We start from the raw sequence: 18,552 nt of genomic DNA, 5'->3' as shown, positions 1-18,552 counted from the left end.
GCGCCAGTGACCCAGATTTCATTTGGCCTTGGGCAACTGTCTGTGTGGAGTTTGCGCATTCTCCCCATGTCTGCGTGGGTTTCCTCCCACAATTCAAATTCAAAGATGTGCAAGTCAGGTGAATTGGCCCTGCTAAATTGTCCATAGTGTTAGGGGCATTAGTCAGGGATAAATATAGGGTAGGGGAATGGGTCGGTGTGGATTTGTTGAGCAAAAGGGCCTGTTTCCATACTGTAGGAAATCTAATCATGGTGCTCTGTCTTACTGATAAGCATTTGGACTCAATGATGCAACTCACACCATTTTGTACAATTTGCAGCAAGCTCCTCCCAGTCATTAATGACAATGCTGTCACACTTCAAGGAAAGCTTCAGAGTGTATTTGTAAGATTTTCTTTGTCCTCCCTGGAATGGTGGCCATTTGTGAGTTGAGAACACAGGATCTAGCAGGGGAGGTGTTTGTTAGCTATCCAGCCCATTGTAATTGGTGTTCCAGGAGTTTTGTCTGAATGCTTATGAATCTGGTTTGAAGAGATAGTTCTTGTTTTAAGAATTAATATTTGAACAATAGCATTTGTTGAACAGTCCTCCTATTGAATCCAGCAAAGCAAAGAAATTGCTGGAGGAATTTCTGTAGTGGCTCCATGTGTCTTTGACATCCAGTCCAGGTCTCACTGTGGTACAAGAGTGCAGTGGTAACAACAATACAATTAAATCTCTATAAGATGCTCTGTACCTTATGGTGAAAATCAATTAATTGTGGTGAAAACCAAGTGTAATTGGCACCACCACATGTTCCCTCTTCGAAGTTACCCAGATCAGATAAGATTAAAATGGAGACACGGATGGACAGAGCCAGCTCTAAACCTGTGAATGACTGTCATTACTGGACCTAGCTGCAGATTCAAAAGAAGGTCCTCTGAACTGATAATTCTTCTCTGCACTTGGTGGTAAAAGTTCAGAAAGGTTAGGTTAAAATGGAACAGGCAGATCATTTTTCACTTCAGCTCCATACACATGCAACTCCAGTAATAGCCTTTGATTGCAAGTGGAATTTTGGTTTGTTTCTATGTTGTTAACCTATGAGGATTGTGACCTTTCATGCTGCTTTGTTTGTTGGCATCAGACTGGGAATCAAATTTGGAACTTTTACAAAGTTTGTATGTTACAGCAACACTCTGGGTGAAATTGCTAAGTCTTCATTGCTAACCCCATTCGTAGCTTGAAGATTTCAGTGTTGAGATTTGTTGATTCTTTCATGAAGTCTGGATATTGCTGGCAAGAGCAAATTTCCACACCTATTCCTAAGTGTCTTTGATAAGGTCATGGTGAGCCATTTCTTAAATTGCTGCAGTCCATGTAGTGAAAGTATACCCACAATACTGCTAAGAAGTGAGTTCCAGGTTTTTGATCTAATGACAGTGAAAGAAAGTTGATATAGGTCCAAGTCAGATTGGTGTGTGGCTTGGGTCAGAACTCACAGCCGATGCTGCTCCCATGCTCAGAGAAACCTGGTTGAGTTAATTCAATGAATTATGTAGATGGTAAACACTGCTGCCACTGTGAGGGAATTAATTTTTAAGATGGTGGATAGGATCTCAATTCAGGGATCTGCTTTGTTCAGGATGTATTGAGCAATTTGAGTGTTGAAGTTCCATCCATCCAAGCAAATGGAGAACATTTCATCACATTCCTGACTTGTGTCTTGTAGTTGGTGGGCAGAACTTGGTAAACCAGAAGAGGAATTTTTCATAGTAAAATGAAACCTGTTGTTGTAGCCATAATTTTCTAGTTAAGTTTCTCATCAATGGTAATTTCCAGGATGTTTAGGTGTGTGATTCAGCAATGGTAATGCCTGTGAATGTGAAATGAAAATTATTAAATGTTACATGCAACTTTTTAGTCAAAGCCTGAATATTGCCTACGTGTTGCTATATGTGGATAAGGACTACTTCAGTATCTGAAGAGTTGTGAAGGGTACCTAGCACAGTGCAATCAGTGAACATACCTACTTCCCACCTTATCATGACGGGTCATCAATGAAGCAGCTGAGAATGGTTGAACCTAGCACGCTACCCAAGGAATTCCTGTAGTAATGATCTATGATCATCCTCCTAGCTCTCGCCCTATTTTCACTAACTGTACTCACGTCAAATGGTCCTTTGATGTCAAGACCAGTTACTCTTACACTACCTCAGACAAATTGCTTATATAGCATTCAGAAGACAAAGGGAGAACACAGATAAAAATGAAAAACAAAGGAGTTAGAAGAAAATTCAATAGATTTCTTTTCATTCAAAAAACCCCACAGAATTGCATAACAAATTATAGTTGCAGTGGAGAATATAAATTAGTTCTTATTTCCAGAGAAATAAGATATGTTTAATGGTTATAGTACTGATCTCTGTTGAAGAACCAGGCCTGCTGACCACTGTAGTGGTCTCTCCCTGATCCTTCTTTCATCTGTACATTTGGCAACCACACCTTCCATCCCTTCTTCTTTCCAATGAGAACAGACCTAAATCTCTCAGCCTTTCCTCATAAGACCTTCCCTCCAGACCAGGCAACATCTTGGTAAATCTCCTCTGTACCTTTTCCAATGCTTCCACATCCTTCCTGAAATATGGTGACCAGAGCTGTACACAATATTCCAAGTGTGGCCGCACCAGCGTTTTGTATAGTTGCAGCATGACAATGCGGCTCCGGAACTCAATCCTTCTACCAATGAAACCTAACACACCGTATGCCTTCTTAACAGCACTATCCACCTGGGTGGCAACTTTCAGGGATCCATGCACATGAATTCCAAGATCCCTCTGCACATCCACACTACCAAGAATTTTTCTATTGACCAAGTACTCTGCCTTCCTGTTATTCTTCCCAAAGTGCATCACCTCAGCTGCATTAAACTCCATTTGCCACCACTCAGCCCAATTCGGCAGTTTATCCAAGTCCCCTTGCAACCTGTAACATTCTACTACTCTACCGACTTTAGTGTCATCTGCCAATTTACTAATCCATCCACCTATGCCTGCATCTAAGTCATTTATAAAAATCTTTCCCCATTATTGTATACTCCATTTGACATACCTTTGCCCACTTACTTGACCTACCTATATCTTTTTGTACCCTCCTTATATCCTCATAACTGCTTACTTTCCTATCTATCTTTCTATCATTTGGCAACCACACCTTCCATTCCTGAACTAAGTCACTTTATAAACTGTTAGCAGTTGAGGACCCATTACCAATCTCTGTGGTGTGTCACTCATTTCATGTTTCCACAAGAAAAAAAGGCCATTTATGCTACACGTTGCTGTCAGTTAGTCAGCCAATATGCTAACCCCTGCACCTTGAGCTTTTATTTTCTGCAATTTATCAAATGTCTTGTGGTAATCTAAGTACAATCTGTCCAGTAGTCCCCCTCTACCCACAATGTGTTACCTCCTCAAAGGACTTAATTAAATTGAAATTTCACAAAATCATGTTGACTCTTCCGGATTTACTCTGGATTTATTCAGTAGCCCTGCTATGATTTCTTTGATAGTTAATTCTATCATTTTCCTGAAGACAGATGTCTTCATTTTGATGAATTCTATCATTTTCCTGTAGTCTCCTGTTTTCTGTCTCACTTCCTTTTTGAGTAAAGCAGTTATATTCATATTTGATTACTCCCAAACTCTCTGCATTTGATGATTCTGCTTAAAGCCTTTGTAGGTCCTGTGATCTTTGAGAACAGAATCAAGAACTTCGAAAGTAATTTGCTTTGCATCTACTCATAACCTTTTCAGGTATATCATTCTTGTAGAATGACAACTTTCACATTGCTGGATACTGGAGTGAAACTTGTTGTTTTAAAATTCTATTCGATTTCTCCCAGAATCCTTCTGTACTGCTGCAAGGGGACTGGTGGAACCTTTAAAAAATGTAGAGGTTCCAGCAGGATTATGACAATGGAATGGATTTGAAGGTTCATGTAGATAGAATCACACAGCATGGAAACCAACCCTTGAACCAACCAGTCCTTGCCGACCATAATCCCAAACTAAAGTAGTCCCACCTGCCTGCTCCAGGCTCATATTCTTCTAAACATTTCTTATTCATGTACTTATCTAAGTGGCTTTTACAGATTGTGTAAATTAACTAAAAATGAATCAAAATATAAATCTTATATTACTGAAATGTCAGAAAATCCACACCACTCTCAGTTCACCATTTTAGAATCCTCCTAAATATATTTATTGAATAATTTTACAAGTCTATGCAGCTCCAATGAACCTTGTCTTGTTCTAAATCCAAAATTCAGTACTTTTCCTGATAATTCCTATTTATGATCAAGGCTCCATGTCAGTGGTGATAAGGTTTAAAATAATTTCTATAGTCGTTTCCAAATTCAAATTTTGACATGAATGCACTTCTCGAATTGACAACATTAGTAGTCATAAAGTTAGTCTTTATCCTTCTTCAAAACCTCACAAAACAATGAAACCTGTTATGGTGGGCATATACCTACTCAATTGCACTTGTCTTAAAACTGCTTAGAGAAATGTGTACTTGAACTGGGTAGGTAATTGATGTCATGGACCAGGAAAAGAAAGATAAAAAGGTCCTCAGCCAGATGAGAACTCAATCTATAGGAAACCAATTGACACCCTTATGTAAGTCAATGAGTTGCACTACCAGTCATTGATTTAGAAATGAGGCATGACTTTTACAGAATCTATTGCAAACAACTACATTCCAAAGCAAATAACAAATTGCTATTTAAAGAGTCTATTTGAATTGATTCTAGATTAACAGCAGCAAATAGAATGTACTCTTGACCAAATCTGCAACAATTTTTTTTTCCCATAACGATACGGGCTGGGATTCATCCCATTAAGGGGCTTGATTCTGCCTCCAACGGTTACTGGCCAATCAATGGGCAAGTACAGATAAAAGATAAGTGGATTGGGATTCTGGGGTCAGCCAATAGTCCCTTATGAGAAGGGTGGGTGATGGTTGGTGAAGACAGACTCTGAAGTATAGCAATTGCTATACTTAAGGGGCAGCGATTGCTAACAAGGGTGATCCCACCCCTGGAACACAAATGGCCATTCAGCAGAACCTCCTCCACCCTCTCTGGCTCTGAGGGAGACTGCTAGAATTTCATTGTTGGTCTCCCCATGTGTCATTGGGACATCTGCATCACCAGGTCGAAGTCCCTTTTTGTCCCTTAATTGGTCACTTATGCCTAGATGCCAATTAAGGTCAATAGGACAGAATGCCAAGGCAGGGTGAAAGTAACATTCATGCAAGTTCCACCTCCCCTCCTGACCACCTCCCAGCTTATTATTTCGGAGTCTGGAATATCTTTACATTGTTTCTCTTCACAAGAATGGTGCAATGAGTAAAGGACAGTGATATCATACATATTACGCACAGAGAAACAAATCCCAACATTTTCAGCAATGGGTTGATGGGTCACTTGTCCAGATAGCTTTAGTTTGATTGCAAGTAGTGCTGTCACTATATGCACCACTCATTCTTTCTACTGGAGCCTTGTCAAACTGCTACTTATTCTAATTTCCTTGTCAGTTTAAAACAGAGGAAAAAAAAGGTTAACTCCAAGAAAAGTCTACTGTCCATAAAGCTGTCAAGTAATGTGAAAATATTATAGTGGGTTAAGTAATGTACCTTGGATGTTAAATTAAATTTAAGAAACTGGTACAAATACATCTTGGACTGTTATGCAGGAAAACAAAATGAACATATGAAATGAAAACACAATTTAAGCAAATAAGAAGAGATGTAAAATAATTTTTGAATGGAAGTAATTAATAACATTTAATTAATACTTTTAAAAGGATGAGTATCAGGTGAGCAATTTGATTAAGATGGAGATCATAGACAGAGATGATCAAATCTTTGAAACATGGTAGTTTGTAAGTTGATGAAAGCATATCAAGTATGTGAAGACAACTGCTCTATATAGTCCTCTAATATTAGATAGGTACTCTTTGGTTTGAATAGAATAATTTCTGTAGGAATAAGGAAGACATTTAGGTAACCTTTGTCAATATTTTGAATGTGTTGTGTATAAATTATGGCAGAATGGATTGCATGCAGTCCAGGGAAGTATTGGATTTGATTAATTGAAAGGCCTCTTCTCATTTTAGGTTTCATAATCTTAAACCAGGAACTTTACAGTTGACAGAAGGAGATGATTCAATACAAATTCCAGTCATAGAGATGTACAACATGGAAACAGACCCTTTGTCCAAGCCGACCAGATATCCCAACCTAATCTAGTCCCATTTGCTAGCACTTATCCCATATCCCTCTGAACCCTTCCTATTTATTTACCCATCCAGATGCCTTTTAAATGTTATCATTGTGCCAGCATCCACTATTTCCTCTGGCAGCTCATTCCATACATGCAACACCTCTGTGTGAAAAAGTTGCCCCTTCGGTCTTGACTTATTTAAATCAATCAACAACCCCCCCTCCCCCCCACCCCCAACTCTTCATCCACATACCCCAAAGGTCTATGTTTAATGTCTTAGTTCCGACAAAACTTAGGCCAAGACATTCTGATGGAATTCAGAGTACATCATAAAGTCAAAAGTTGTCATGAAATTGGAAAGGAGAAGACAAACCATTGTTATATTGAAAGTGGGCCCGATTAAGGGAATCCAAGTTACATGGTAGTAGTTTCAGGAACCAACACTTTCCAACATTCAGCCTCAGTTCAATGTGTGAGACACATTCAAATAAAACTTATATGCCTTTCCAAAACGTCAAATCAAACATGATTCATTTATAGATTTCTTGTCATTGCTGTAAAACGATAGGTCAGTTAGTGATACTTGCTATTTATTCAATCACAATAGGAAAATGATTTGAAAGAAATGTGTAGCTTGTGGCAGTCTTGAGGCCAGTATCCTGAGAGGTTGACAACAGGTGACAGTGTTGGATGGCAACTGGATATTGCTTCATCTAAAATTAGGTCAAAGAACTTTCAACAGGGCAGGGAAAGAATTTATTTTGACAAGGGCTAAATATAGCTGAATTTTATTTTCCATTTCGGGAAACATGACAGTTTGGAAATGTAAAATTTTATCCATGAAGGAATAAGTTACAAGTATTAGTAATGGAGAAATGAACTAGAATCAGTCATCTCATATTCCATTACCAAAACAGAAAATACTGAAAACACTTAGCTGGTCAGGCAGCAACTATGAAGGAAGAAGCAGAATTAATGGGCTACAATTTGATATAATAATGCAGTGTCAGATAAAACTACCCTTGCAATAGTTTTTTTATAAATGTTTTGCTGCAAGTGCTAGATGATAATATCACAATAAGGGAAACTGAAGATCCAGGACTTACTGTCACAGAGTCATAGAGATATACAGCATGGAAACAGACCCGTCGGTCCAACCCATTCATGCCTACCAGATATACCAAACCAATCTAGTCCCACCTGCCAGCACCTGGCCCATATCTCTCCAAACCCCTCCTATTTATATACCCATCCAAATGCCTTTTGAATGTTGCAAATGTACCAGCCTCCACCACATCCTCTGGCAGCTCATTCCATACACGTACCACCCTCTGCGTGAAAAAGTTGCCCCTTAGGTCCCTTTTATATCTTTCCCCTCTCACCCTAAACCTATGCCCTCTAGTTCTGGATTCCCCGACCCCAGGGAAAAGACTTTGTCTATTTGTCCTATCCATGCCCCTCATAATTTTGTAAACCTCTATAAGGTCACTCCTCAGCCTCCGATGCTCCTGGGATAATAGCCCCAGCCTGTTCAGCCTCTCCCTATAGCTCAAATCTTCCAACCCTGGAAACTCCCTTGCGAATCTTTTTTGAACCCTTTCAAGTTTCACAACGTCCTTCCGATAGGAAGGAGACCAGATTTGCACACAATATTCCAACAGTGGCCTAACCAATGTCCTGTACAGCCGCAACATGACCTCCCAACTCCTGTACTCAATTCTCAGACCAATTAAAAAAAACATACCAAACGCCTTCTTCACTATCTTATCTACCTGCAATTCTACTTTCAAGGAACTATGAACCTACGCTCCAAGGTCTCTTTGTTCAGCAACACTCCCTCAGACCTTACCATTAAGTGTATAAGTCCTGCTAAGATTTGCTTTCCCAAAATGCAGCACTTCGCATTTAACTGAATTAAACTCCATCTGCCACTTCTTAGCCCATTGGCCCATCTGATCAAGATCCTGTTGTAATCTGAGGTAACCTTCTTCGCTGTCCAGTACACCTCCAATTTTGGTGTCACCTGCAAACTTACTGACTATAACTCTTATGCGCACATCCAAATCCTTTGTCTAAATGACAGGAAGTAGAGGACCCAGCACTGATCCTTGTGGCACTCCATTGGTCATAGGCCTCCAATCTGAAAACAACTCTCCACCACCACCCTCTGTCTTCTATCTTTGAGCCAGTTCTGTATCCAAATGGCTAGTTCTCTCTGTATTCCGTGAGATCTAACTTTGCTAATCAGTCTCCCACGGAGAACTTTGTAGAACATTGAGTAAACATGAAAACAACTATCTATCTCTTTAATCAATAACAGTGAAGGATTGTGAACAATAGAAGAATGGAAAATGAAGTTTAAATTAGAGTGGGTAAATATATTGTCAGATTTATGTGCAGAAAGAAAGAGAGCAGAAAGAAGATTGGATCAAGACTGAAGGAAAAACAAAACAGATGGAAATCTTCCGTATCTTCAACAACAATTAAATATGAAATCATTTGATTCCATACTTGGGGCAGCATAGTGGCTCAGTGGTGCGCAATGCTACCTCACAGTGCCAGGGTCCCGGGTTTAATTCCAGTCTCGGGCGACTGTCTGTATGAAGTTTGCACATTTTCCCCATGTCCGTGTAGGTTTCCTCCAGGTCCTCTGTTTTCCTCCCACTATCCAAAGATGTGCAGGTTACATGAATTGGCCATGGTAAATTGCTCATAGTGTTCAGGGATGTATAGGTCAGGTGCATTACTTAGGGCTAAATGTAGAGTAACAGGTTCGGGAAATGAATCTGGGTGGGTTACTCTTTGGAGGGTCGGTGTGGACTTGATGGGCCAAATGGCCTGCTTCCACACTGTAGGGATTCTATGATTCTACTTGTCATTGCTAATTTTCATTTCTGGAGAGGTTTGTTAAGAATTGATACTGATCACATCATTAAAAGGTATTTAGAATAAAGTGGACAAAACCTAATTTTCTGCGGCATATTCAGTTCACAAATATGTGATTTTCTTCAACAACTTCCATTGGAAGCTCCAGACTTTCATCACTATTTGCTATAGCAATATTTTTCTATGAAGTCCCTGCTGGATTTCTTGGTCATTCTTATGTTTATTGTTTCTAGATTTGCTCTTCCCCATAAAAAGAGAGATTCTCCCATATCCACTTCAACAAAAAGATTTCATAATTTAAAAAAAACCTCTACTCGGTCTCCCCTCAGTCTTCTATTTTCAAGAGGAAGGATATACAAGTACTCAATATTTTCCTGGAACCTCATTTCCATATATTTCTGGTGTAATTCTTGTAAATATTCTGTACAATCTCTTGTTATACTATAGTAATCAGAACTGCATGCAGTACTCTTAAGTGTGATCTAACCAAGATTCAATCCAGCTTTAATATCACTTCCCTGTTTTTAACTCGGTCCCTCTGAGTAAAACCCAATACTTGATTTGAGTTATGTTATTGTTTGGCTAACCTGTGGTTTAACGTTCAGTGTTCAATGCACTTGTACTCTTGAATTCCTTTGTTCCTCTATCCTGGATCTAATCTTCACTTGCAATGAGTGATCTCCTTAGTCTTCGAACTGAAATGTACCTGCTCACATTTATATATGCTCAGCTTAATTTACCATTATTTGTCAATTATGCACATTTGCCAATGTTCCTCCTGTAATTGGGTGTATTATAGAGTCACGGAATTATACAGCATGGAAACAGACCCTTCACTCCAACTCATTCATGCCAATCAGGTTTCCTCAACTGAACTAGTCCCATCTGCCTGAGTTTGGCCCGTACCTCACAAAACCTTACCTATCTCTCCAAATGTCTTTTTAATATTGTTCCTGCCTCTACCACTTGCTCTGGCAGTTCTCCTGTGTGAAACAGTTGCCCCTCAGGACCCTTTTAAATCTTTCCCCTCTCCTTTAACCTTAAATCTATGCCCTCTAGTTTTGGACTCCTCTACCCTTCGAAAAAGACCTTGGCTATTCACCTTCTCTATGGCCCTCATGATTTTATAAACCATTAAAATGTCACCCCTTCAGCTTCCTACGCTTCAGGGAAAATAATTCCCAGCCTGTCCAGCCTCTCCTTATAACTAAAACTCTCCATTTCTGGCAACGTCCTTGTAAATATTTTCTGTACCCCTTTCTAGTTTAACAACATCCTTAACAGGGAAGCCAGAAGTTAAGAAATGGTATTTTGGACAATAATGGAAGATAAAGGGAAGATAATTTGTCATCCTTACCTGGTCTGGTCTCCGCAACCCCAGATCACAGCAAAGTGGTTGACTCTTAACTGCCCTCCATGCAATTAGGAATGAGCAAAACAAGCTGGCCTAGCCAGCAAAACCTACATCCCACGAACAAATTAAAAAATACTCCAAAGTTCAAATTGTTGATCTAAATTGTGACTAACAGTGATTTCTGTATGTCAGACAGGATTACATTCCTTTTCCTATAACTAATCTTAAACTGACTGGTCTATATTTCTGTTTCTGCTCGTAAATATAGGAATTATATTAGCTGCCTGTCAGTCTTCTAGCACTCTTATGTTTCTCCAATGAACTATTAAAAATGAGTAATAATGACTCTTCCCTAGATTCTTTTAATAAATGAGAATGCAATCCAGCTGGACCAAAGACAATCTCATTTTTGGTTTTATTTAGGTTATTCAATATATCCAGTTGTTTTTATTTTAAATGAACTTATCTAAATGCTGACCTCATTATAAAATGCCATGTCTATCTGTTCTATCTCCCTCATAAATACCAAGATTAAATAATCATTTAGTAATTGCTTGATGAAACAGAACCAAATTTTAGCCTCTGATGGTTAAAATATCATGTCTGGTTCTGTCTCTCCAAATGGGCATCTCACTTAGTGCCATTCTCTTGTTATCTCTCCATAACCTACAATTGTTCCTTTTTTTAAATTACCATCTAATTCCCTTTTGGATACCTTGGTTTATCACAACGGTATAGCTGAGCAACCTTGCATAGTTTCACTGCCTCTTAGGCCCCTTTTATATTTTCCCCCCTCACTCTTGACTATTTCCTGTAGTTCTGGACTCCCCCAACACAGAAACAAATACCTATCCATGCCCCTCATGATTTTATAAACCTCTATAAGGTCACCTCTCAGCCTCCGCTCCAGGGAAAACAGCCCCAGCCTATTCAGCCTCTCCCAATAGCTGAAACCCTCCAACCCTGGCAACATCCTTCTAAATCTTTTCTGAACCCTTTCAAGTTTCACAGCGTCCTTCCAATAGGAAGGAGACCAGAGCTAATAGTCCAAAAGTGGCCTAGCCAACATCCTGTATAGCCACAACATGACCACCCATCTCTTATACTCAATACTTTGATCAATAAAGGAAAGCATACCAAATTCACTATCCTATCTACCTGCGACTTTACTTTCAAGGAACTATGAACCTGCACTGCAAGGTCTCTTTGTTCAGCAATACTCCCTAGGAACTTACCATTAAGTATATAAGTCCTGTTCTGATTTGCTTTTCCAAAATGTAGCACCTTGCATTTATCTAAATTAAACTCCATCTGCCACTCCTCAGCCCATTGGCTCATCTGGTCAAGATCCCATTGTACTCTGAGGTAACCTTCTTTGCTGTCCACTACACCTCCAATTTTTATGTCATCTGTAAACTTACAAACTATACCTCCTATGTTCACATCTAAATCATTTATATAAATGGCGAAAAGTAGTGGACTCAGCATTGATCCTTGTGGCACACCACTGGTCACAGGCCTCCAGTCTGAAAATCAATCCTCCACCACCACCGTCTGCATTCTACCTTCAAGCCAGTTCTTTATCCAAATGGTTAGTTCTCCTGTATTCCATGTGATCTAACCTTGTAAACCAGTCTCTTATGGGGAACCTTGTTGAATGCCTTACTGAGGTCTGTATGGATCACATCCAGTGCTCTGCCCTCATCAATCCTCTTTGTTACTTCTTCAAAAAACTCAATCAAGTTTGTGAGACATGATTTCCCATGCACAAATCCATTTTGACTATCCCTAATCAGTCATTGCTTTTCCAAATACATGTACATCCTGTCCCTCAGGATTGCCTCCACCAATTTGCCCACCACTGACATCAGGCTCGCTGGTCTCTAGTTCCCTGGCTTTTCCTTACCACCTTTCTTAAATAGTGGTACCACGTTAGCCAACCTCCAGTCTTCCGGCACCTCACCTGTGACTATCGATGATACAAATATCTCAGCAAGGGGCCCAGCAATCACTTCCCTAGCTTCCCACAGAGTTCTGGAGAATACCTGGGGATTAATCCACTTTTATGCGTTTCAAGACATCCAGCACTTCTTCCTCTGTAATACGGACATTTTTCAAGTTGTCACCATCTATTTACCCACATTCAGTATCTTCTATGTCCTTCTCCACAGTAAACACTGCTGCAAAATATTTGTTTAGTATCTCCTCCAGCTCCCTGGCTCCACACAAAGGCTGCCTTGCTGATCTTTGAGAGGCCCTATTCTCTTCCTAGTTACCCTTTTGTCCTTAATATATTTATAAAACTCATTGGATTCTCCTTAACCCTATTTGCCAGACTTATCTCATGTCCCCTTTTTTCCCTCCTGATTTCCCTCTTAAGCATACTCCTACTGCCTTTATACTCTTCTAAGCATTCACTTGATCTCTCCTGTCTATACCTAACATATACTTCCTTTTTCTTAACCAAAACCTGAATTTCTCTAGTCATCCAGCATTCTCTACACCTACCAGCCTTGCCTTTCACCCTAAAAGGAATATAATGGGCTCTCATTATCTACTTCTGAAAGCTTCCTATTTTCCAGCTGTCCCTTTACCTGCGAACATCTGCACCCAATCAGCTTTTGAAAGTTCTTGTCTAATACCATCAAAATTAACCTTCCTCCAATTTAGAACTTCAACTTTTAGATCCGGTCCATCCTTTTCCATCACTATTTTAAAACTAATAGAATTATGGTTGCTGGCTCCAAAGTGCTCCCCTTCTGACACCTCAGTCACCTGTGCCTATCCAAGAATCACTTAAATGTTCCTAATGTGTCTGACTCTCCTACCACTAAGCAGTGCACTCCACACTCACACCACTCTGTGTAAGGAACCTACTTCTGACATCTCCCCTAAACCTTCCTGCAATCACCTTAAAATTATACGCTCGTGATAGCTATTTCTGCCCTGGGAAAAAGTCTCTGACTATCCATTCTGGCTATGCCAGTCTTCATCTTGTACTCCTCTATCAAGTCACCTCTTATCTTTCTTCGCTCCAATGAGAAAAGCCCTCACTCCCTTGACCTTACTTCATAAGGTATGCCCTCCAGTCCAGCCAACATCCTAGTAAATTGCCTCTGCACCATCTCTAAAGCTTCCACATATTTACTATAATGAGGTGACCAGCATTAAACACAATATTCCAAGTGTGATCCAACCAGGGCTCCATGGAGCTGCAGTGTAACCTTGCAAGTCTTAAACCCAATCCCCCTGCTAATGAAAGCCAACACACCATATGCTTTCTTGACAACTCTATCAACTTGGGTGTCAACTTTGTGAAATCTATGGACATGGACCCCAAATCCTCTGTTCCTCCACACTGCCAAGAATCCTGCCTTTAACCCTGTATTCTGCATTCAAATTCTACCTTCCAAAATGAATCACTTCACACTTTTCCATTTTGAACTCAATCTGCCACTTATCAGCTCAGTTCTGCATCCTGTCAATGTCCCGTTGCAACCTACAACAGCCCTCCATGCTATCCACCACTCCACCAACCTTAGTGTCATCAGCAAACTTACTAACCCACCCTTCCACTTCCTCATTAAAGTCATTTATCAAAATCACAAAGAGCAGAGGTCCCAGAACTGATCCCTCCGGAACACCACCACTGGTCACCAAGCTCCAGGTGAACACTTTCTATCTACTACCACCCTCTGTCTTCTATGGGCCAGCCAATTCTGTATCCAGACAGTCAGATTTCCCTGAATTCCTTGCTTCCTTACTTCCTGAATGAGCCTACCATGGGGAACCTTTACAAACACCTTGCTAAAATCCATGTACACTACATCCACTGCTTGACCCTCATCAATATGTTTTGTCACATACTCAAAGAATTCAGTAAGGCTTGTGAGGCATGACCTGCTCCTCACAAAGCCAGGCTGACCATCTCTCATCAAGCTATGTTTTTCCAAGTAATCATAAATCCTTCTCTCAAAATCATTTCCTGCCTGTAGCTCCAAGCATTATCCCTATTCCCTTTCTGAACAAGGGAATAATATTTGCCACCCTCCAATCTCTGGCACTACTCCAGTTCATTCTCTCCTCACAAATGTCAAGGTCTCTCAGTAGTGAAGCAAAGTATTCATTAAGGACCTCCCCTACCTACCCCAACTCCAGGCACAAGCTTCCTCCACTATCCCTGATCGGCCCTACCCTCACTCTGGCCATCCTCTTATTCCTCACATAAGTGTAAAATGCCAATAGTCCTGCTATTAGCATCGCAGTTATTTTGATAATTAATACTTTGAAAGAATAGAAATCTGAATTATCTTACAATGAACCTGCAGCCTATGCATTTTTGATTTTTCTTATGCTTTGGGATGTCCTGCTGCTCTAAAGTTGCTATCTTATTATCATATCATGGAGTGTCAAAGGCTGTTGTGCAACTCAAATCATACCCTCAGTGAAAAATCGAATTCAAGTGATAAATGTAAAGACTATAACATAATAAGTAGCTAAATTTGGATTTTAACAAACCAAAAGATATTAAGTAATTTGCATACTTGAGACCTTGTGTAAATAAGTGTCTAAGAAGACTGTAGGGATGGTTCCATGAATCCATATTTTCCATGAGATGGGCCTTTCATAAGGAATTCATATGAAGGAAGTGTTAATGTTCAACCTCTGATTCTCTGGGATGCGGAAATGACAAGCTTCATGCCCATAAATTCTTGAAATGCAGCCCTAGAAGTGGTTTTGAATCCTGGAATGTCTCCTTGTGCAATTCCAATATAGCAAAGGTCTATGTTGTCAAAGGAATCAAATACACTCTGTTTTGGAATGCAGAAGGAAGAAGAGGAAGGTGTCAGAAGCACTGGCTGTGGTAGCCTTGACAGAACAGAGAAAACAACATTTGTAAGTAAGCAAAGTTGTAAATTGAAGGAAATGTCTAAGAAGTGACCGATTCTCCTGTAAGTAGTCCAGGGTATAAAAGAGCACCTCAGCCAGAAAAGCGGCATTCTAATTTTTAATGAGTTTAGGTATCATTGAGAAGTTATAAAAGTTTGGCTCACATTGTAGTGGAGAACTGTTGTTGAACCTCACCATCTATTCCCACAAGAGCTACAGGTAATCTCAAATATTGTGAAAGGAAGCTATTTACACACTTCAGTCCTCATGCCTGTTTCTCTTTCCAGGCCATCAGAAGGGACACATTCAGTTTTAGGCAGTTTGTTTGCAGTGTATGTATCAAAGACGATACACATACATGACAAAGGCAACAGGTTTAGCCACTGATCATCAGCATTAATATTGGAAATCCTTTCACTTCAAATGAATGACTTGCTTTCTCAGAATTCTGCAGCTGTTTGTTGGTATTCATGTTGTGGTTGAGGACTGAATTTTGCAATTGGGTCACAATCCCAAAACCAGCTTCAGTTCGGGTGTGGGAACCAGGAAGTTGTAATGGTGAAATGTTGGTCATGACCATTCAGGAGGGAAGAAACCATGGAATTGCTTGTGGGCATCCCATCCAATGAAGGATGGTAGGCAGATAATGGAAGTAGGAGGTCCAATGGGTGGGTTTGCAGTGATGTCAAGCCAGCACCTGCACTGGAAGGGTCACAGCTGTTAGGCCATCATTGTGGAGGAAGAACCTCTCTACACATTGGTTTTTGGCCATGGCTGCGTCTATCGTATTCCAGTAGCTCCATGCTAGAGTGATCGAGATCATGCTATAGTATCAATGGTACGTCAACCTGCCACTGGCAAGCAGTCTCAAGCCAGCTGCAGGACCTCAGTCTCAGCTTGAGGATGTCCATTGTTTTGAAGATCCTGTTGGCACCATCACCTTGTCCTCACTTGGTCAATTAATGAACCTTAATGGCAAACTATCATGGGTGGATAATCCATCATGAGTGGGTAGCCTCCATCGCATTCAACCTTTCGCTGTCACTTGGTGACAGGAAAACATTGGGCAGCCAAAATGTGTTATAGTGAAGTAGCAATTTTGCAATTGGTCTCATCTTGTAACCTCCTTCTGTGAGAGGCAAAATACAGCTTTAGGTCTCTGCTCAATTCTGTGACCAAATGAAATAAAAACTTCCTTTTAATTTGAATATATCATTGAATGTGGGCAAATGCACCCAGGATCATGCAGGACATCTTGTTAATGTCTTTTGTTTTAAGGGTAATCTGAAGCAGGAAGGAATTATCAGGAAGAACATGACCTAGTCAGCCACAGCTCATGAAATCAAAGAAATCATGGAAGCAAGGTAAGAGGGCAGTGCAATAACGAAGCCGAGCACAACAGACATTAATTCCAGTTTGTTGTAAAGATGGCCAGAGCTGGACTACTCCAAAAAGTTTAAATAAGAGAACTCAAATCACCTTGCCATACAATAAAATGCTTAGTTCTTCAAACATAACCCGTGCCCTCTCATGTTTCTGTTGACAAGTTATTTTCAGTTTTAGACAAGCAGTGATGCTAGACAATGATAGTTATACAGCAAAATCTGGATTGGAGTGTTGGAACGTCTCAAAACATTGATACAGTTGAGACAATGGTATTTGTATTTCAGGCTGCAAACCAGCTGCAGCAAATTCAATGGTTGATTTGCTATTGTATGAAATTATATGAAACAAAATTACACACTTACAATGCCTCTGTGCATAATAAATACTTTTGGGGTGTTGTGATTTTTTTGTTGTCAAATAGAAGTGTAATAAGTAGATAAACTGATTTGGCTTCATGCAAAAGCAAGAATCTTCTTCACCTTCCCTGACTTAATATTAACAAGATATCTGTCTGTGCCAAAATACATGAAAATATGAATGTAGTGATGGAAAGCCCAGCTAACTCTCTCTGTCATGCTGCTTTATTTCAGGAGCTAATCTAATGATTTTGAAGAATAATTTTTCTACAAGAAATCAACATGCATCTATTTAAATTGAATGTGAGATTGTTTATACTTGCAAAAGAGAATTGGAACAATCAGTTTTTATTACACAGGATAGGATATTCTTTGATATATTGCAAAAACGTGTTAAGATATTCCCATAATATATCCTATAATATTTTAGAAGCATTACATTTAATGTCTAGGTTTACAAAAAAGTTTTAGATGAAACTTCGATTATAGCTTCAATCAATGACTTTTAAAATGCTGAACTTGTTATCTTAAAACTTTAATAATTGTGTTGACCCCCTTCCTTTAGATTGGTCCAGTTGTTCTGCTTTAAAGCGTGTTCCGTTAATGCTACTTCACTACAACACTATTGACAAATTGGGGACATTTTCTATTGTGCGAACCTTTCAAGCATGTATTGCTTATAACACATTTCCAGTCCCATTAGTTTAAATGGTGCTGCTATTATACGATTTTCTTATAACACAGGATTGCACAAGAATTGAACTACCGTGATATAGCAGAACCCACTGTACTTTACTAAAATTACACTATACCATTACTACGTAACATTTTTGTCCAAATAAAGTTGAGACTGTATTTACAATATTTCAGTATTGTACCTAATATAATCTACATCAAATATTCTGTGAAGACATCCTTGTATTGTTGTAACGTATTCTTAACAATCTCTTGATAACTAGGTAAATGTTAACATGCTAGGCAGCAAATATCGGGTGGATTAACCACAGAACTACTGTCACGACTGTGGTTAAATGAACAATTGGGTGTATGTCAGAGATTCTAATTTTTTGGGATTATTAATGCTGTTCATATTAATAAGTCTTTTGTTTTAAATCTGAAAGGTGTATTTTTCTATTTTAATAAAAGGTTAATCCTGATCAATTAAACAGTAGGAATGATTTACTATGGCTACGTTAAAGAATTTGTTGTCAGTATAAAATATGATTTTGGTCCCTAACTTTATTTCTCATTGAATTTTGTATTCATCAGGGTGTGGATATTAATATTGAGGAATAGAATGCTGTTCCATTTTGGACACGATGTCAGTATCAAATGCCTCATGGCTAAATATAGCAAGATTTGATCCAGAAGCAAGTATATATATTCTGTCTCAATAATGTGCCTTAAGTACAAAAT

General features: G+C 39.4%; 1 long non-coding RNA gene across 3 annotated transcripts in view; it reads left to right on the top strand.

The window, feature by feature from the left end:
- The window catches only part of LOC122557856, a 37,945-nt gene that overhangs the window by 5,583 nt on the left and 13,810 nt on the right, over positions 1-18,552 (top strand). The window contains exons 2-3 of one of the 3 annotated variants that reach the window (XR_006313962.1): positions 15,332-15,400; positions 16,673-16,758. The exons of 1 other annotated variant lie outside the window; for it this stretch is intronic. This is a non-coding gene — a long non-coding RNA (uncharacterized LOC122557856). The remainder of the gene's footprint in view (positions 1-15,331; positions 15,401-16,672; positions 16,759-18,552) is intronic. One more of the 3 variants, XR_006313961.1, reaches the window with a different exon arrangement.

The sequence above is a fragment of the Chiloscyllium plagiosum genome, chromosome 16 (assembly GCF_004010195.1).
Source record: "Chiloscyllium plagiosum isolate BGI_BamShark_2017 chromosome 16, ASM401019v2, whole genome shotgun sequence".
Classification (NCBI taxonomy): domain Eukaryota; kingdom Metazoa; phylum Chordata; class Chondrichthyes; order Orectolobiformes; family Hemiscylliidae; genus Chiloscyllium; species Chiloscyllium plagiosum.
Note: the sequence above shows the minus strand (reverse complement) of the source record. Positions and strands in the feature narration are given on the sequence as shown.